This window comes from Capsicum annuum, chromosome 5 (genome assembly GCF_002878395.1).
Source record: "Capsicum annuum cultivar UCD-10X-F1 chromosome 5, UCD10Xv1.1, whole genome shotgun sequence".
Taxonomy (NCBI): Eukaryota; Viridiplantae; Streptophyta; class Magnoliopsida; order Solanales; family Solanaceae; genus Capsicum; species Capsicum annuum.
This window is the reverse complement of record NC_061115.1, coordinates 17,234,013-17,252,042: the sequence shown is the minus strand read 5'-3', so window position 1 is coordinate 17,252,042 and position 18,030 is coordinate 17,234,013.

Below are 18,030 nucleotides of genomic sequence, written 5' to 3'. Positions count from 1 at the left end.
TGGCCTGAATGTCATGTTTGTATGTATATGAATGGATGCCTTGGGTGTTTGTCAATGTCTAATACGAAGTTGAAGGTGATTGCTGGAGTGGAAATAAGAATTTTCTAGGAGATGAGGAATTGTGAAATGCAGGGTGTGCTAAATTCATGATTCAGACTAGTACTACAGTATTATGTGGTGCGTCTTGTGACTTAGAGTTAGGCTTGAAGATGATGAGGGGATTTAGTTCAGTTTAGACATTAGTAAATGAAAATATCAGCGGTCTTGTAAGAAAAAATAAGTGGAATCAATGAGCATGGTGTTTAAGGGGAAAGTATAGTTGAGATAGTATTTTAGAAGTGTGGCTAATCTTGAAAGTAAGAAGTTACAATGCCTAAGTTTTGATAATTCTACCCTAGTTTATGAGTTATATATCTATATTCCATGCTATAGAGTAGCGTTATTTTTGTGATTCCTTAATTGGATGTTTTGTGTAACTCATGTCAGAGATTCTTTGCTCCCTAATGCTACTAGAACTCCTTTAGAAAGAGTGTTGAAGAGATACTCCAGTTAAGTATAAGTTTCCAGTATAATTCCGTATGTATATCCAGCAATTTAGTTTGAAGTCAGACAGACAAGTTACAGTGGTCTTTCACCTTTTCACCCAGTCCTACTATCCGAAGTCTTATGCGTATGACCATCCCAAGAGATAATCTATTCCATCCATGTAAGTTGCGATTTCAGTTCAGTCAAAGCATTATGTTTCAGATTCAGTTATTTAGTCATGACTCAGTTCATAAGAGTTCAACACATTATCTTAAATTTTTCCAGCTATTTTAGCTCAGACAGTGTAATACCTTTGTACGATCTAAGTCTTGTTGCCTCATGATTTGTACTTGCATAAGTTATCACTTCTCAATTCAATATGAATGATTGGATTATGAACATTTCAAGGGAATCCTAAACTCTTAGCATGAATCAGCTCTTTGAAGCAAGTAAAAATCAAGTAAGCTCAGAATTCAGTTTCATGATAGAAGTTTAAATGTTTCAGATCAGTTATATCCTCCTTAGAAGACACATCAGGTCCGCGTTATGCCATACCTTTAAGCTTCAACATTCCTACCCATCATTCGGGGACGAATGATCCCAAGGGGGAGATAGTGTAACACCCCGTATTTTGGGCTAGAATGAAAACTGTCATTTTGGTGCTTGGCGCATCGTGAAGGTGGTCTATTTAACAATTATCAAATTCCAATAGCCTAGCGCGATTATGGCACATCGCGCTAAATTTCTAGGTCCCAACTAGTGGGACAACGTGATGGCTCCACGTCGCGGTAACCCTAAGAATCCCATTCGTTAATTTCCAGTGAGCCACCGCGATAGTGGTGCATCGCGGTGGCCTATAAAATCGGGCTCCCAGTTATATTTTTATTCCGTTTCATTAAGGGTATATTGGGTATTCTCCACCTCCTTATCAGCCTAAACATGGGATTTAATCCGAAAGACACTTGAATACATTCACAGTCATCCAGATTTCTCAAGAACGCTCTCTAGGGTTTCAAACAAGAATCTCAAATAATTCAAGATTCAACTTTGGGTTTTTAAAGATAATTAGAGATTTGGAATTCCCAATCCGTAAGCTTCAAGAATCATTCATTATTATCTGAAATAGAGGTACGGGGGTTTATCCTAAAACTACATGGGCTTGTTGAAAACACTCAATTATGATTTAAAGATAATCAAGCATGAATTTGTTAAAGGGATTTTTGAAATCCATGATTCTATTATGCTATATCCATGTTCAATGATATTGTTGTTTCGGCCTTTAGGCCTTATCCCCTTAAATTGATTTACACATATAAGTCTATGTATGAAACTTGAAATTGAAGATTTGTTTGAGAGCACAATTAATAAAAATCCCTCTCTTGTGATTTAAGTTTATGATATTAATACGAAGGATTTGAAATGCATGATTTATGGCTTAAAAATAGTTTACTAAAATACCATAGTATTTTGAGCATGTTTTAGAGATTTAAGAGAGGCAGTTTCTTGATGTAAATATACTTTGATAAAATAGAAAGATTTGCATGAGATTAAGAGCTTTGACATGAGCACCTTGTATCATTGAAAGTTTAACAAAGAGAGTTGCATACCGGTGTTTACATGAGTTTTAGTGAAACAGTTCTTTGAAATGATTTATTGATATGGTGGTTTCGAGTTTATGTTTTGAAAATAGAGATTGTAATATGCTAATAATGGCTCAAAGATGTGACTTGCAAGTCAATGGTATGACGATACCATAAGTATGTATGCCATAACAGAGTATGATTTCAGAGTATGATTTTCAGATTATGTTTTCAGAGGATGCATATTTTGAAAGAGTTAAAAATGGGCTTAAAGAGGGTTAGGTGGTTACCTGAAGAAATCTTGAGTTCAATTAACTCTTAGCTTGAAACCGTATTTGCCGATACGGGTATATTATTATTGTACGCTGGCGACGGCCGTGTGGCATTGTAGATTCAGAGACTCTGACCCTTGCGGTACACTTGGGTTGGGGGCTTTGCTACCGAGTTAATGGCAATTTCCATATAGACCATGGAATTTCAGAACTGTAGGGGATACCACCTAGCGCAGAAGTATCACAGAGTTCAGATGATTTTTACAGAGTCTTTTAAATATGCCCAGGTGATTTATCACTGTATGATATATTATGAACTATTTTAAATTGCTCTCATATATGTTGAATATAAATGATTATTTTGGATTTGCTCTGCGTACCAGTACATTTGTATTGACCCACTACCTTAAGGTATGGAGACTCGGTCTAAGGGTCCGGCTAATCAGCAGAGTATTCCATAGAGAAGTGATCCGTGCAGTGATGAGCCTTCTTTTTTTTAGAAGGCCTGTTGTTTTAGATTACATTGTTCCGTTGTTTTGGTCTACTGGGGGCCTTGTCCCAATTTTTAGAACAGTTTTGAGATGAAGTAGAGATTTCACAGACTGAGTTAGATCTTATTCAGATGTTTTGAATTGCAACTTTTGTTCTTATGTTTTGAACCTCAGAGTTAATGACCATGTTTCCGTATCAGATTATATTTTCTTATTTTCTTTTATTATATGAATGTTGTGCATGATTACCAGCTCAGATAGAGTAGGACGTCCAGACCTCCATGGTTTGGGATGTCCATCACGAAAAGGCCCTAGTTCGGGTTGTGACATCCATCCAAGTTGGTATTGAGATCCCTATGGATAAACAACAAATTTTAAAATTACTTTTAGCAAAAAAGACGAACTTATTTTTTGAAAAAATCATTATGAATATAATCTATTCGTTGGAGTATGTGAAAAATCATTATTTTCCCAAAGGATAATTATATATTAATTAGAAATTGAGATTTTTTATTTTAAGCATAAGCTCGAATATAATTTATAATACTCCATGAGTAATAACAAAATTTTGCAGAAACTTGACGACCTTATAGAAATGCAGAGGCATATAGTTGTCAAAATTAACCTAATAGAAAAAGAAATTAAAATCATCAAAGACAGTTCACCTATAAGGATGAATAATCTTATCGAAAAAGCTGACGCCTTCAATAAAGAATTAGGAAAGAAATTTTTACTACTACTTTCTCTAATAAAGGGATATACCAAAAGAGAAACCTTGATGAAAGAATTATATCTAGTTTTCTAGAAAAAAGGAGAAGAGAAGAGTTAGAAGAAGGCTGTAGTTCTAAAAATAAAAATAAAATAGAAGAAGATTCAGATATTAAAGAAACTAAAGAAAATGAATAATGTCGACGAATTAGTCTATGAATTAGAAGAACTCCTTTCCTTAATCAGAGACAACCAACTTTATATGATTCATAATATACAAAGAAAAGGTAAAAGAATTAATACCCAAATTTGCTGTGAAGATACTGAAGCAGCATCACAATGGGGATTTCATGAGAAAAATCCTTCAAAAAGGAAAAGAAAGAACAAAGGATTGATCAAAACAAAAAATATTTCCAAAAGAAATTACGTACCAAGAAAAATGTACTATAAAAAATGAGGAAAGTTTGAAAGAAAATCCACAGAAAGATGCAAGTGTTACAATTGTGGAGAACAAATCCATAAAAGTTAAAATCTCAAAAATAGAAAGAGAAGAAATTGATTCTGATTTAGAATTAATAACATTCATCAATAGTAGTGATTTTTATGTAGAACTTTATGAAGAATTCTCAGATTCCAGTACTGATTCTGAAGAATGAGTCGAGAAATTGAGAACCTAGAAGAAACCACTCAGGTTATAGAAAATGAAGAAGATCAATGAGGATATGCCTTAAAAGCAACATTAGATCCAACGTCTCCTATCAGAAGTCTATTATTTTACAAATTTATAGTTTTTCTAGCCATTCCGCTACTAATAGCTTTTGTTTCTCTTTTCCTCTAGAGACATCTCCTTGGCTTCCTAAAAATTCGTATCCTTCGAATCTTACTATAAGGTCTATTTCTGCTCAAGTTGATTTTTCAAATTGTTCTACTTCATAAAGTTCTACATAAAAATCATTAATATTGATGGATGTTATTGATTCTAAATCAGAATCAATTTCTTCTCTGTCTATTTTTGAGATTTTAACTTTCTTTTTATTACATTCGTAACTTTTGTGGCCTTCTTCTCCACAATTGTAACACCTGCATCTTTTTGTGGATTTTCTTTTGAAATTTTTTCATTTTTTTATAGTACCTTAACAGACTCCCTTTCAAGCCACAATATGTCACACAGATGATAGGTATTATTATCATTTTATTCTTTCAAAATAGAAAATCTTAAAGGATTTGACAATATTTTTATAGATTTTCTCTCAAGAAACGTCCAATATGGACAATAGACAGGATATTCCAAAGGATGAATGTCATTGAAGAAGCCACAAGTGAAAAAAAGCAATATGCTTTTCAACATTCGTGATGAATTAGCAGCGTTGTCTGAAAAGGCAAGAAAATTGCAATATGAGCTAAATTAGCTTAATACAGATCAGCTTGAAAACATCTCAGAGTTTTAACTTCTTTGTGAACATCTGGATACTAGATCCCAGGGACAAAAAATTTCTAACAAAGTGATAGGAGATGTCCCATTAGCCCCTAGTGCCAAAAACATCTCGATGTTACGCCTGGATATGCCAATGGCTCAGTTTTCGAATCAAGCTAAAAGTCGAGTACAGGGAAAACTCCCTATTTAAAAAAAATTAGTGAAAGCTAAAAAAAATCCTGAGAAATCTGAAAAAAAGTACTAAATCCTTTTCTGGAAAAAAGTTTGCTTCTTTTCAGGTTGTAAGAATTCATCAAAAAGAAGAAGAATATCTAGCATTCACTAGATATATTTACAACCTGCCAAATAAAAGCAGAGAAACTTATGGAGTTCTAGGAACAAAAAGTTTGTTTCCAAGAATTTCAATATTCTCAGATGGAATACCGAGTTTTACAACAAAATTATTTGAATTTGAATATCTGGATGGAATCTACACCAATCCAGATTTATCTGAATTAAAGGATTTAGATTACCAATTGACAAGTTCAATTAAAAATTACGCTGAAGGGAAAGGAGTTTATTGCAGGTTCTATAGCATATCTATGGAATTCCAAGACGAAAAATTATATTTTCCAATGACTAATTATATTTCGGTGGAAAAATGGAAAACTTTTAGTATCAGTGCAACATGCATTGATAAAAGTCTCCCATATCTGAATTCAAAAGTTTAATCTTCGAGCAGAAGATAGTTTATTCAGTAGACTACAAAGAACTTTCTCTAGACATAAAATTTCTTCTCATGAATATCAAGAAATTGAAAAGGTGATAGAAATCACACGGACTACTGGAAGACATAAGCTCAATATTTTGACAAAGCCTATGATCGACCAAATCCTATGAAAAATTTCAGAAAACAAAAGGAAAAAGATGAATTACGTTCATCTAGGAGGAATTCAGATAATGGTAAAATCTACCTTCAAAGAAGGAATTAACAGTCCAATAGTTATGAACCTTTTAGACAAAAGATTTATAAATACCAGAGATGGAAACTTAGGTATTGTTGAAGGTAATTTGGCTTATACCAAATTATTATTTACTGATTGTCATGACCTGAGACCACCCCATAGTCGTAACACGGTGCTTGAAATGACAAGTGATCCCAAGCTAACTAAGAACTGGCATACTATTAAGCAACTGAATTATAATACATTAAATAATTGTTTTGCTGTGCGAAAATATAATCATGACAAAATTTGAGAAAAATATAATACTTATACTATTTACAATTTGATAAAACTGAAGAGAGAACTGAAATTACAACATTGGCTCTGACTGACATCTATGAAGCCTCTACTATACTGACTATAGATAGCTGGGACATGCCTTCAACTACCACTAATCAATACATATGAATAATGAAAATAAGGTACATGAACAACATCTGATTGGAGTCCCCAAAATAAGAGAACTCATCACCTGCTGGTTGGAAACTGCAACTGTCTGATTATGATGTATAGGTTACAGCTGGTATCTACATTATGAAATAATGTAGCCACACATATGTATATATGGATCAGTACTTCTGGAATGTACCGAGTAAGCGGGGGTGAATACAATAAGTAAAACTAATTTCATATGTAATCTTAAAACATGCATAACTAGGTGTAAGTAGACTCACCAAAAGACCAAAATAAACTGAAAGCTGAAATATCTTAAAACATGAGTAACAACCATAATCTGATAAGCTGGTGAATCACTACACGTAGTTTTTGAGAAAGTAGGATACGCTGAACCCACACTTCCCACTCGGTGCTAAATCCTACTCCCAACTAAAAGACACTGAATTACTAACTGGTACATACATTGATAACTGATAACTGACAAGCTTAGGTCATAATATTCTAAAAATAATAGTGCATGCATAATCTTAAAGAAATCATGAACATGTGAATGAATATATTTAACATAAAATAAATACTGGTGAGTTTATTATAAAAATGGCGATTTGAACATGGTGATAAAATCATGATTATAACTGACTTGTTACTTAAAAATGCAATTATATAAAAACACATAGGTATCGAGTGTTCATAACCCACCAACATTGAATAAGTATATAATACGATATCAAACTTGAAATACTGTAATAAGTGATTATGGTTCAAAGATTCAAAAGCATAGACATTTCATCAAACACTTAGGAATCATGGACTTGAACATGAGAGTATGTTAATCATGGGAAATAAACATGATTACATGGCTAAGATCATAACTTGACATTGTAACATGAAATTCACTTGAATATGATATGCGGGATTGAAACTTGAAACATGAGATAACATAACTTTTCATGGAATCATCCTTGGACATGAATTGAGTCAAATTACTAAGGAGAAACATGATTTAAATGCATCTTGAAAGTATACAACTTCATAATAATAGAAAAACTCATACTTTAAATCAAAGAAAAGTTTTTGGACTCCATGGGTGAAGGGGGCCCATGGATGAACTGGCATATACCTTAATTAGATGAATTCTTGAAGAAATCTTATAATTGAAGCTTTATCCTTGAAGAAAAACTTCAATTTAGAGCTTGGGTACTTGAATTGTTGAAGAGAAAGTTGAAAATTTTGTTCTTGGGAAGGGGAGGATTTTTACGTGAGTTGTTGTGAGGAAGAGGGGCAAATATTGCCCCTTTTTGAGTTATAAATAATGTTTGGATGGATGGGGTTGAGGGGAAAGGACTAAATTTCCCCTTGGCCTCTTTTTCCCATGAAAATCACCATCGAGGTGCGACCCTTAGTTGGGTTAAGCAGCCCTCCCGATGCGATCCCTAGTCGAGTTGAATAGCCATCGCGGCGCGGGGCTATTGCGACCCTTACTACCTCTCATAAAAAAGCCATAAATTTTCATTTGAGTGTCGGATTGAGGCAAAATTGGTATTGTTGGAAATCTAACTCAATTATCTACAGTTTGGTGGGTTTTGAGCTGAAAAATTCTTTGTATATAAAAAGTTATACATGTTAAAAGTAGACCCTTGTAGAATCGAATACCAAACTTTGGACGAGTCAAAGGATCTTAGTTCAACTTTGTTTAAGTGATTCCTATGAACATTTTTTACTTCAAAAGCACTTCACACACTAAGATAAAGATCATGACACATGAATTCAAAAGTAAATCATGGGATTATAATTTACATAAGTAAGAACAACGGTTTAAAGTTTAGCCCAAAAATGCGGGGTGTTACATTATCTTCCCCTTGGAATCATTCCTCCTCAAATGAGACTAGTTAGAACGAGAATACTAGGGAAAGATGAGATCATATACTAAACATGCATGACTAGAAACATGATAACATAACTGAGTCTGAGCATGATACATGAACTGAACTGGTTTCCTGAATACATGCAATGACATGAGAATGGTTATAAGGCGGAGATAGAAATGAGAGAGTCAAATTAGAGTAACCATTACTTCAAGTTTGATCTTGTTTCATGAAGAAATATGAAATGTTTAGGAAATAAAAACTTAGGGTATTACAATACATCTCCCCCTTGGGATATTTCGTCCCCCAAATGATACTAACTTGGCTGAAATACTAAGGAAAGACTGAGATGATGCATGAAACACTTATGAATTGAATCATGACTGAATATCTGAATTTGAAACATGATGCATGAACTGAACTAATTTACAAATTTCATGAACATGAATAAATTACCTCATGGAATAGCTATATTCATGAAACTCTAGATAGTATGACTAGATGAAAAGATGAAAAATCATAGGAACTTGCCTGTCTGACTGCTAAACTGGATTGCTGGCTATACGGACTGAATCATACTGAAAGATTATACTCAACTATACATTCCACTTCAAAATTACACTAAACTTGAGGATACTTAAGATATTCACATGGGCACTGATACTCTATCAACTGAAGTCTGAGCTAAACTGAACTCCCTCACTATGTTCAAGCCTATTCGAATCCACAAAGTACATAGATAACACTATAATACTAGTATGAAGTATGAATTCAATGCACCATTGTAAGGCCCTACAAAGTTCCCTCGTAGTTTGAGTCGTAGGGTATGTCAAGTGAGGTATGATTCTGGCCCTAAAAGATTGAGAAGTTTCTTCCTAAATAAGTAACGTGTTAACCATATAGAATTTCCCTAATTTCTACTTTTTATGACATGGGAAATCTGATAAGCTTTCCATTGATATAATATTTGCCCAAATCCGACACTTGGGTAAGAAGTTATGGCTAATTTAAGCCTTAGTCATAAAACTGCATCATTTAACTGCCTGGCTTGTCGCAGAGATGGTTGATTTAGAAATTGTCAATTTCCAGTGGAACCCCGTAATAGTGGCACATTGTGGAATTGTTCCACGTCCCAACCAATAGGACTCCACGATAATGGCGCATCGCGGAGATGCCCAAATTCTCAATTGTCATTTTTCAGTGAGCCACCGCGATAAGTGGCGCGTCGTGGAGGCCAATGAAATCGGGTTCCAGTTCAAGTTTTCCAGTTTTGGACAGATGTTTAAAAGGACATTTTGGACTTTTTCCAAGCCTATAAAATCGTGGAAATACTAAATCAAAGCCATTTGCAAACATTCTAAAAGGGTTTTCTCAAGTTTTCTCTAATCAAGAACCCTAAATATCCAAAACCTCTTCCAAGAATCTCAAGAATCCACCGTGAATTTTCTAAATTGAGTCAAGATTCAAGGTTTCCAAGTCAAGGGCCTCAAGAACCCTCATTCTAGAACAAGAATAGAGTTCTAAAAGTGAGAGTTCATCCAAAGCTTCTAACTCAAGGTATGTGGGTTTTTTGAACAAGGGTAACCCTTTCCCTTGTTCCCAAAAGGCTATTTACATTATGAAATTCTTGAAATATATGAAGTTTTTACATGAATTTGAATTGGGGTTTTTCACCTATTATTATTGAATGCATTATATTGATATGCCCCATGAATTAAGAGTCAAATGGCATGAATTGTGCATGTTTTATTGAGTATTTACAGCTGGGTATAAACCCCATGATTTTACTCCTTGATAAGCTAATATTTGCATTGTTGAGATATTGAAGCGTATGGCTATATTGAGATTTTGAGGTAATTTGCTGAAATTCCCAGATTTACACATGATTTATGAATCTATATGCTATATATTATGCTTTTGATAAGCTTTAACTTGAGATTGAATTATGGGTTAGTAAGCCCTATTTGAGACTTGTGAAATTATGAACTCTTGTGCTATGAGCACCCATGTTTTCAGTATTTTGAGATGATTGAGAAATGAATTGACCTAATGGTCCTTGAGCTTTGAAATCCACTTCACTACGTGAGATTATCGATTTGATTATTAGGTTCGTGGTGAACCATGTGATTATTCTAAAAGTGGATTTTTATGAGATGAGCGCAGATAATCTAAAGGGAGTAGTATTTAGCACCGAGTGTGTAAGTTACTATGGTTTCTTATCCTAAAACTACGTGCCACCGTAGGTTGGACCTGAGGCCGAGATTATGATGATTATGATTGGGCTCGAGGTCGAGTTTCGTTTAGTGGTTACTAGACCTAGGTTATACTCCCTGGCAAGAGAATGATGCTCCTCCACAATGTGGGGTCTCTTCCTTAGGAGGACAAAACGTTAGAATCTATGTAGCTCGCATAGTTTATGTCGGTTATGAGAATATCTCTTTCCTTTCGAACTTTGACATCAAATACTTATTTTCCTTCCCTATGGTCTATTTTCTTAAATGGTTGAATTGCAAAAATGTTCCGTAAGTAAGTTATTTTCTTGATGTGAGTTACTTTCCTAAATGAAAGCATCTTTCCTTGTTGTAGTATTTTCATAAACATTTGAGATAAGTTGTTCCATAAACTAGAATGCTTTCCATTTGAGATAGAATGATTTTCCCTAAAGCTTGAAATGAGATGTTTTCCTAAAGTGAATGAAATGCCTTCAAGTATGTTTTCAAGTTATATGATTTCAAATTCCAAGCATATGAGTTCTAAATGGTTATGAAATGTTGAGCGATTGGGGAAGTTTTACACTCCATGAGACATATGCATGAGTTGAATGTATTATTTAAAGTCCCTTAGCCTTTGGGTATTGAGAATAAGATAAGATTTCCGATTTTGAAGTTAAACAATGATGACTCACGAGGTTGTGTTTCATGCATCATTATACATGACTTATGAGCTTTATATTTTATACTTGTTCAAGCCGCGTGAGTTATCTCATTATGCATACATGATTTGACTGAAGAAAATCGTTACTACTTTATACATATGCATTCACCCCCGCATATTTAGTACATTCCAAGTACTGATTCACATATAGGTCTATGTGCTACATTGTGTCATAATGTAGGTTCAGGTGCTCAGTCCTAGCCTTGCTCGTGATTCTTTGAGTACCTTGCCTACGTTATCAACAGTGGTGAGTCCTCATGGTTCGAGGGCCGATCTTCAGATATTTTTTATATTTGAGAGACTATGTTTTATTTTCAGTTCATTTCGAGTCAGTTGGGGATCTTTCCTAATGGCTCTCTAGATTTTGATTTGTAGAGGCTTGTCAGACTAGTATCAGACTTGTGATGTATCGAGGGTTCGGTGTTGTGGTCTTGTTGAGATTTCCCTATATTGTGGTCATATGGACCGAGTATCTTTTAGATGCTTCTTTTAATATGATACGATTATGCGGGTGTTGAGTCTATTCTTATATTGAATTGTGTATCATGGGTAGAAACCGGCTCTAAGGGTTAGCTTGGGGCTACTCGTAGCTCTAAGCACCGTGTGACGTCACGGGAGGCGATTTCAAGTCGTTACAACCATGCATTTTTGTAAATTCTTATGTCAAGAATAATTCTTATTACCACTTCATCAACTATATTCAGCCCTTACTACATATTTACTAACACCCTAAACATTCATCCACTTATACACCAACATGACTGTAATACCTCGATCATTTCTTAAGCCTAAATCTGTCCTTTTAAATGGATATATATGACTTCCAAAGTTATTAATGTTGAAAACATGTTGTATTTCTCTAATTTCCACTTTTTGTCATGTAGAACATTGAATAATCTTTCCATCGATACAAATTACATCGAAATCCGACATCGGATGAGTGAGTTATGACCGTTTTACTAAATCCTATCGGATAGCCCAAGTTTGACGGTCGACCTGGTGGACCGTCAAGTGTCCCATCAATCCAAGGAAGTATCTTCCTTTTTGGGATGTCGTGTGACGGTCAAAGTGGTGGACCGTCACAAAGTTGACGGACCATCAAGGTGTCCGTCAGACTGAGACAGAATATCTCATTTCTAGCCCTCAAGTGATGGATGACTTGGTAAACCGTCACTTTCCTGACGGACCGTCAGGTCAACCACCACGTCGAGGAAAAATGTTCCAGTTTTGGTGTTCGACTGACGGACGACTTGGTGGACCGTCAGTCCCTCTGATGGACCGTCACAGGCCCCAATCAACAAATTTCAACTTTTTTTCAAAGGGGTATCTTGGTCATTTCCTCTCCTTGTAGCCTTATATATATATATATCTATGTAGAGAAGAGAAGACCATTTCTCTCCAGTTCTCTCCAAATTTATTTCAAGAATTCTCTAGAAACCTAGGGTTTCTTCAAACCCAAAAAATCAAATCATCTCCAAGAAGTCAAAAAATCTCCCATAAATTTCTTCAAGTTGTTCAAGAACTAAGCTTCTCAAGTCAAAGGCAGCAAGGTCTTGGTCTAAAAGTGTGAGAAAGAAGTTTCAAGCAAGTTTCTATTTCTTCAAAATCAAAATCTAAGGTATGTGGGGTTTGAACAAGAACACTCCTTTCGTTCTTGTGCCTAAAGGTTTAATTTTTACTACTGATTTACATGATTTTGCAAGTGGGTTTACACTCCCATTTCTTTAATTATGATTTATGAGATTTGAGTTGAATAAGTTTGATATTTATAATTATTTCACCATCATGTTTCCTAAATTGAGGGTTTATTCTATGAGCTGTATATTATCATTATGTATTGATGATTTCTAAGCAATTTAACTCAAGTGCCATGAGTTGAATATTCTTAATATGAATTTATGATTTTTGAACAATTTGAGACAAGTGTTATGAGTTATGCCTTTCCATGAGAAATTTAACTATTGAATGTATATTGATATATGAATTTGAGAGTCAAGAATGAGTCTTGTGATGTTTCCATGAGTCTTTTGGTATTTGGAATGACTTGATAAACAAATATATTTGATGCCGAGAAATATTGTGTTGAGTCGAGTTAGGAATCCACAAGATGTTTATGATTTACAAATGAGATATATTTATGTTTTGGTCTTTATGATAGACCCATGAGTTGATATTGATTGAGGCAGATTTCCTAACGCGTTTTGAGCTGAGTCTGGGAGGAGTATACAGCACTGAGCAGGAAATATGGTATTTCTCCAGAGCTACGTGCCACCGTAGGATTGATGTTGATGATTGTGGGCCAAAGACCGAGTATGAGATTGTGATGTTGAGATTGAGGTTGTACTCCTTAGCAAGAGTACAACACCCCTGCTAATGTGGGGTTCTCTCCTTAGGAGGGCAAAACATTGGACTCTATGCGGCTCACATGGAGTAGTTATGTCGGTTATAAGAAACTCCCACATCCATAATGATTTAAGTCTCTTGAGTTACCGAGTCACTCTAAGTCATGAGTTAAAGAGTTTGAGTTTAGATAAATGATTTATGAGATTTATGAAGCATGTATTACTACTGATGATTTATGCGAAACATGTTTTAGATAATTCAAGTGAAGAGAATTATTATAGTCAGCATGGATGATTTTATTATACATTTATGATATTATTTAAATGTTGCATCCACCCCCGCGTACTCAGTTCCCAAGTACTCACTCCCATACTTTTTTGTATTCTATATTTCATCGTGATATAAGTTCAGGTGCTCAGTCTCAGCAGCGACAGTGATCTTCGAGTACCTCCTTGTACATCTTTGCAGTTGGTGAGTCCTCATGGTTTGAGGACTTGTATCTCTCATTTTGTCTTATTGATAGATGATCGTTTATTTTTAGTTCAGTATGAGTCAGTTGGGGATCTGTCTCAATAGCTCCTCAGTCTTATGTAGTAGAGGATTTGTTAGTTTAGTGTGTCAGTATATACAAGATCTTAGTATTTTGGTTGTACAGGACAGTATCATTTTGTATATAAGCATGGTTATGGCATTCTTATTCCTCTTTATCTCAGCATGATTTTTGTTACAGTGAGTTCTGAAAGTGATGACAGGCTTAAAGGGTTAGCTTGAGGCCACGTGTGACCTTAAGCACCGTGTGACATCTCGGGATGGGTTCTTGGGGCGTTACAAGCTTGGTATCAGAGCCTAAGGTTCAAGGAGTCCTAGGGAGTCTGACAAGCTATGTTATGTAGAGTCCTAATCATTGGTGTGTATTGTGCCACATCTATGAGCAAGAGGCTACGAGATGTTTTAGGAAAAGTTGTTTCTTTCTTTCAAGAGTCTATCGTGCCTATGACTATTTTTCTCAGCGGTTAATTCATGCTCTCTTACGAAAGAAAATGCCTTCTCATAGAGCTAACTAAAACAACAAACGACCTCAACCTATTGATCCTTTAGGTAAGACGGTGTCCCATGCCAAATTCCAGGAAGCTTTCCAAGCGCTAGCCTAGGCGGTCACCACTAATGCCCAAGCCAACACCCAGGCTACTGTTCCACCTCCACAAGGGAATAATTCTGCTGCAGCCCGGGTTCATGACTTTATACGAATGAATTCACCTGAGTTCTATGGGTCGAAAGTAGGTGAGGACCCCCAAATATTTTTAGATGAAGTGAGAAAGATAACTCAAATTATGCACGTGACTGAGGAGGATAGTGTTGAATTGGCTGCCTATCGAATGAAAGATATTGCTTATGATTGGGTGGAGATATGGAGGAAGAGTAGAGGGGAGAATGGTACTCCTATGACTTGGCAATTATTCCAAGATGCCTTCTTAGATAGATTCTTCCCCCGGAGTTGAGGGAAGCAAAATTAGAAGAATTTATGATCTTGAGAAAGGGCTACATGATAGTTAAGGAGTATTTCCATAAGTTTAACCAGTTGTCTAAATATGCTCCCGGTATGATGGCTGATCCTAGAACTAGTATGAGTAAGTTCTTGGCCAGTGTATCTGGTTATATCATGAAGAGTGTAGATCCGCTATGCTTAATAGGGACATGAACCTTTTAAGACTAATGATCCATGCTCAGCAAAGTCAAGCAGACAAAGTGAAGAAGAGAGAGAGTGAGAGGGAATAAGAGAGTTAGATCTGAGAAGTAGGGGTATAGTTAGGCTAGATTTTCTAGAAGGATCCGCCCTCAGTTCCAGAGATGTTCTCTTATGCCAGCGCCTTCATCAGCCAGTACTCCTACATTTAGAATTAGGCCGAAGCAGGGTAATAGGCCTACTATGTCCAGGTCCCAGGATAGTGTGAGTAACAGACCTCGTACTCCCCCATGTCCGAAGTTCGGTAGAGACTATCTCAGTGAATGCTTAATCGGTCAGAGGGGTTACTTTGGTTATGGTAAGTTGTGCTATAAATTCAGGGATTGCCTATATGCTAGACAGGGGAGTCGCGATGTTCATCCCCACAATTAGACTATTAGTGCTCTAGCCATTGTAGTTTTTCATACTCCTCTTTAGGGTGCCTCGTCTAGTACTGCAGGTGGTCAGTGCCAGAATTATTTTTATACTGTACCACCCCTCCAGGAGCAAGAGGATTCACCAGATATTATTATTGGTATGATTCGTGTATTTCATTTTGATGTGTATGTGTTGATGGACCTTGGGTCAAGTCTTTCTTATGTGACTCTGTTTGTGGCTATGAATTTTTAAATTAGTGCTGAAAAAATTCCTGAGCCTTTTCTAGTCTCTACACCAGCGGATGAATCTGTTGTTGCTAAGCAAATATATAAGAAGTGTCCTATCACTGTTCTTAACAGAGTCATGTTTGCAGGTTTGATTGAGCTAGACATGGTTGATTTTGATATTATTCTGGATATGGATTGGCTACACTCTTGTTATGCGTCTATAGATTGTCGTACTCCGGTAGTCAAGTTTTAGTTTCCTAATGAGCCAGTCTTTGAGTGGTCCAGAAATTCTGTATCTAGAAATTTTGTATCTCCTAAAAGTCATTTCATATCCTATCTTAAAGCTAGGAAGTTGATTTTCAAAGGTTGTATCTATCATTTGGTTCGAGTTAAAGATACTAAGTCTGAGACTCCAACTATTCAATCTCTTAGTGTTGTTAATGAGTTTTCTGATGTTTTCCTGGAAGATCTCCCAGGGGTACCTCCCGATAGAGAGATAGAATTCAGAATTGATCTTCTCCTTGATAGACAGCCAATTTATATTCCTCCATATCGTATGGCCCCCACAGAACTTAGGGAGTTCTCCTTGATAAGGGTTTTATAAGGCCCAGTGTGTCTCCCTGGGGTGTACCCATTTTATTCATGCGAAAGAAAGATGGTTCATTGCGCATGTGCATAGACTATCGTCATCTTAACAAGGTCACAGTCAAGAAAAAGTACCCTCTTCCTAGAATTGATGACTTGTTTGATCAGCTGCAAGGTGCTAGTTATTTCTCGAAAATAGATTTGAGATCCGGTTATCACCAACTTAAAGTCAGAGAGTGTGATATTTTAAAGATAGCTTTCCGCACTCGTTATGGTCATTTTGAATTCTTGGTCATGTCCTTCGGATTAACTAATGCCCCAGCAGCTTTTATGGACCTCATGAATCGGGTGTTTAGACCATACCTGGATATGTTCGTTATTCTGTTCATAGATGATATTCTTGTGTACTCCCAAAGTGAGAATGACCATGTAAATCATCTCCGAATTGTTTTGCAGACCCTTAGAAATTAGCGGTTGTTTGCTAAATTTAACAAATGTGAATTTTGGCTTCGGTCAGTTGCTTTTTTGGGTCACATTGTTTCTTCTGAAGGTATTCGAGTTGATCCTCAAAAGGTAGAAGCTGTGAAAAGTTTTCCTAGACCTATTTCCCCATCTGATATTAGGAGTTTCATGGGTTAGCTAGCTAATACCGTCGTTTCATCAAAGGTTTCTCTTCTATTGCTGCTTCTTTGACCCGATTAACCCAAAAGAAGGTTAAATTCCAGTGGTCAGATTCTTATGAGAAGAGTTTTCAGGAATTGAAGATTCAACTCACTTCAGCCCCTGTGATAACTCTGCCTAATGGTATCGATGATTTTATGGTATATTGTGATGCTTCTAGAGTTAGTTTGGGTTGTGTGTTGATGTAGAAGGGTAAGGTTATAGCTTATGCCTCCCGATAGTTGAAACCTCATGAGAAGAATTATCTGACCCATGACCTCGAGTTAGCTGCAGTGGTTTTTTTTTTGAAAATTTGGAGACACTATTTGTACGGTGTTCATATTGATGTCTTTACGGATCACAAAAGTTTACAGTATGTGTTCACTCAGAAAGAGTTGAATCTTCGGCAGAGGCGATGGTTAGAATTACTGAAGGACTATAATTTGAGTGTGTTGTATCACCCGGGAAAGGCTAATGTAGTGGTGGATGCCCTTAGCAGATCGTCCATGGGTAGTGTAGCACATGTAGAGGAAGATAAGAAAGATTTAGCTCGTGAAGTGCACCGTTTAGCTAGGTTGGGTGTTAGATTGCTCGACTCAGCTGAGGGTAATGTTTGGGTCCAAAGTAGTTCCGAATCTTCCCTAGTTTCTAAAGTGAAAGAGAAGCAGGATACAAATTCTCGTTTGGTCGAACTGAAAGAATCAGTTAAAGACCAAAAGGTGGAGGTTTTCTCCTAAGGGGGAGATGGTGTATTGAAATTTCAGAATAGGTTGTGTGTGCCTGATGTTGATGATCTGAGGCAGAGGATTATGGCTGAGGCACATGGCGCATGGTATTCTATTCATCCTGGTGCTACCAAGATGTATCACGATTTGCGGAGATTTATTGGTGTAATCGTATGAAGAAGGATGTAGCAAAGTTTGTA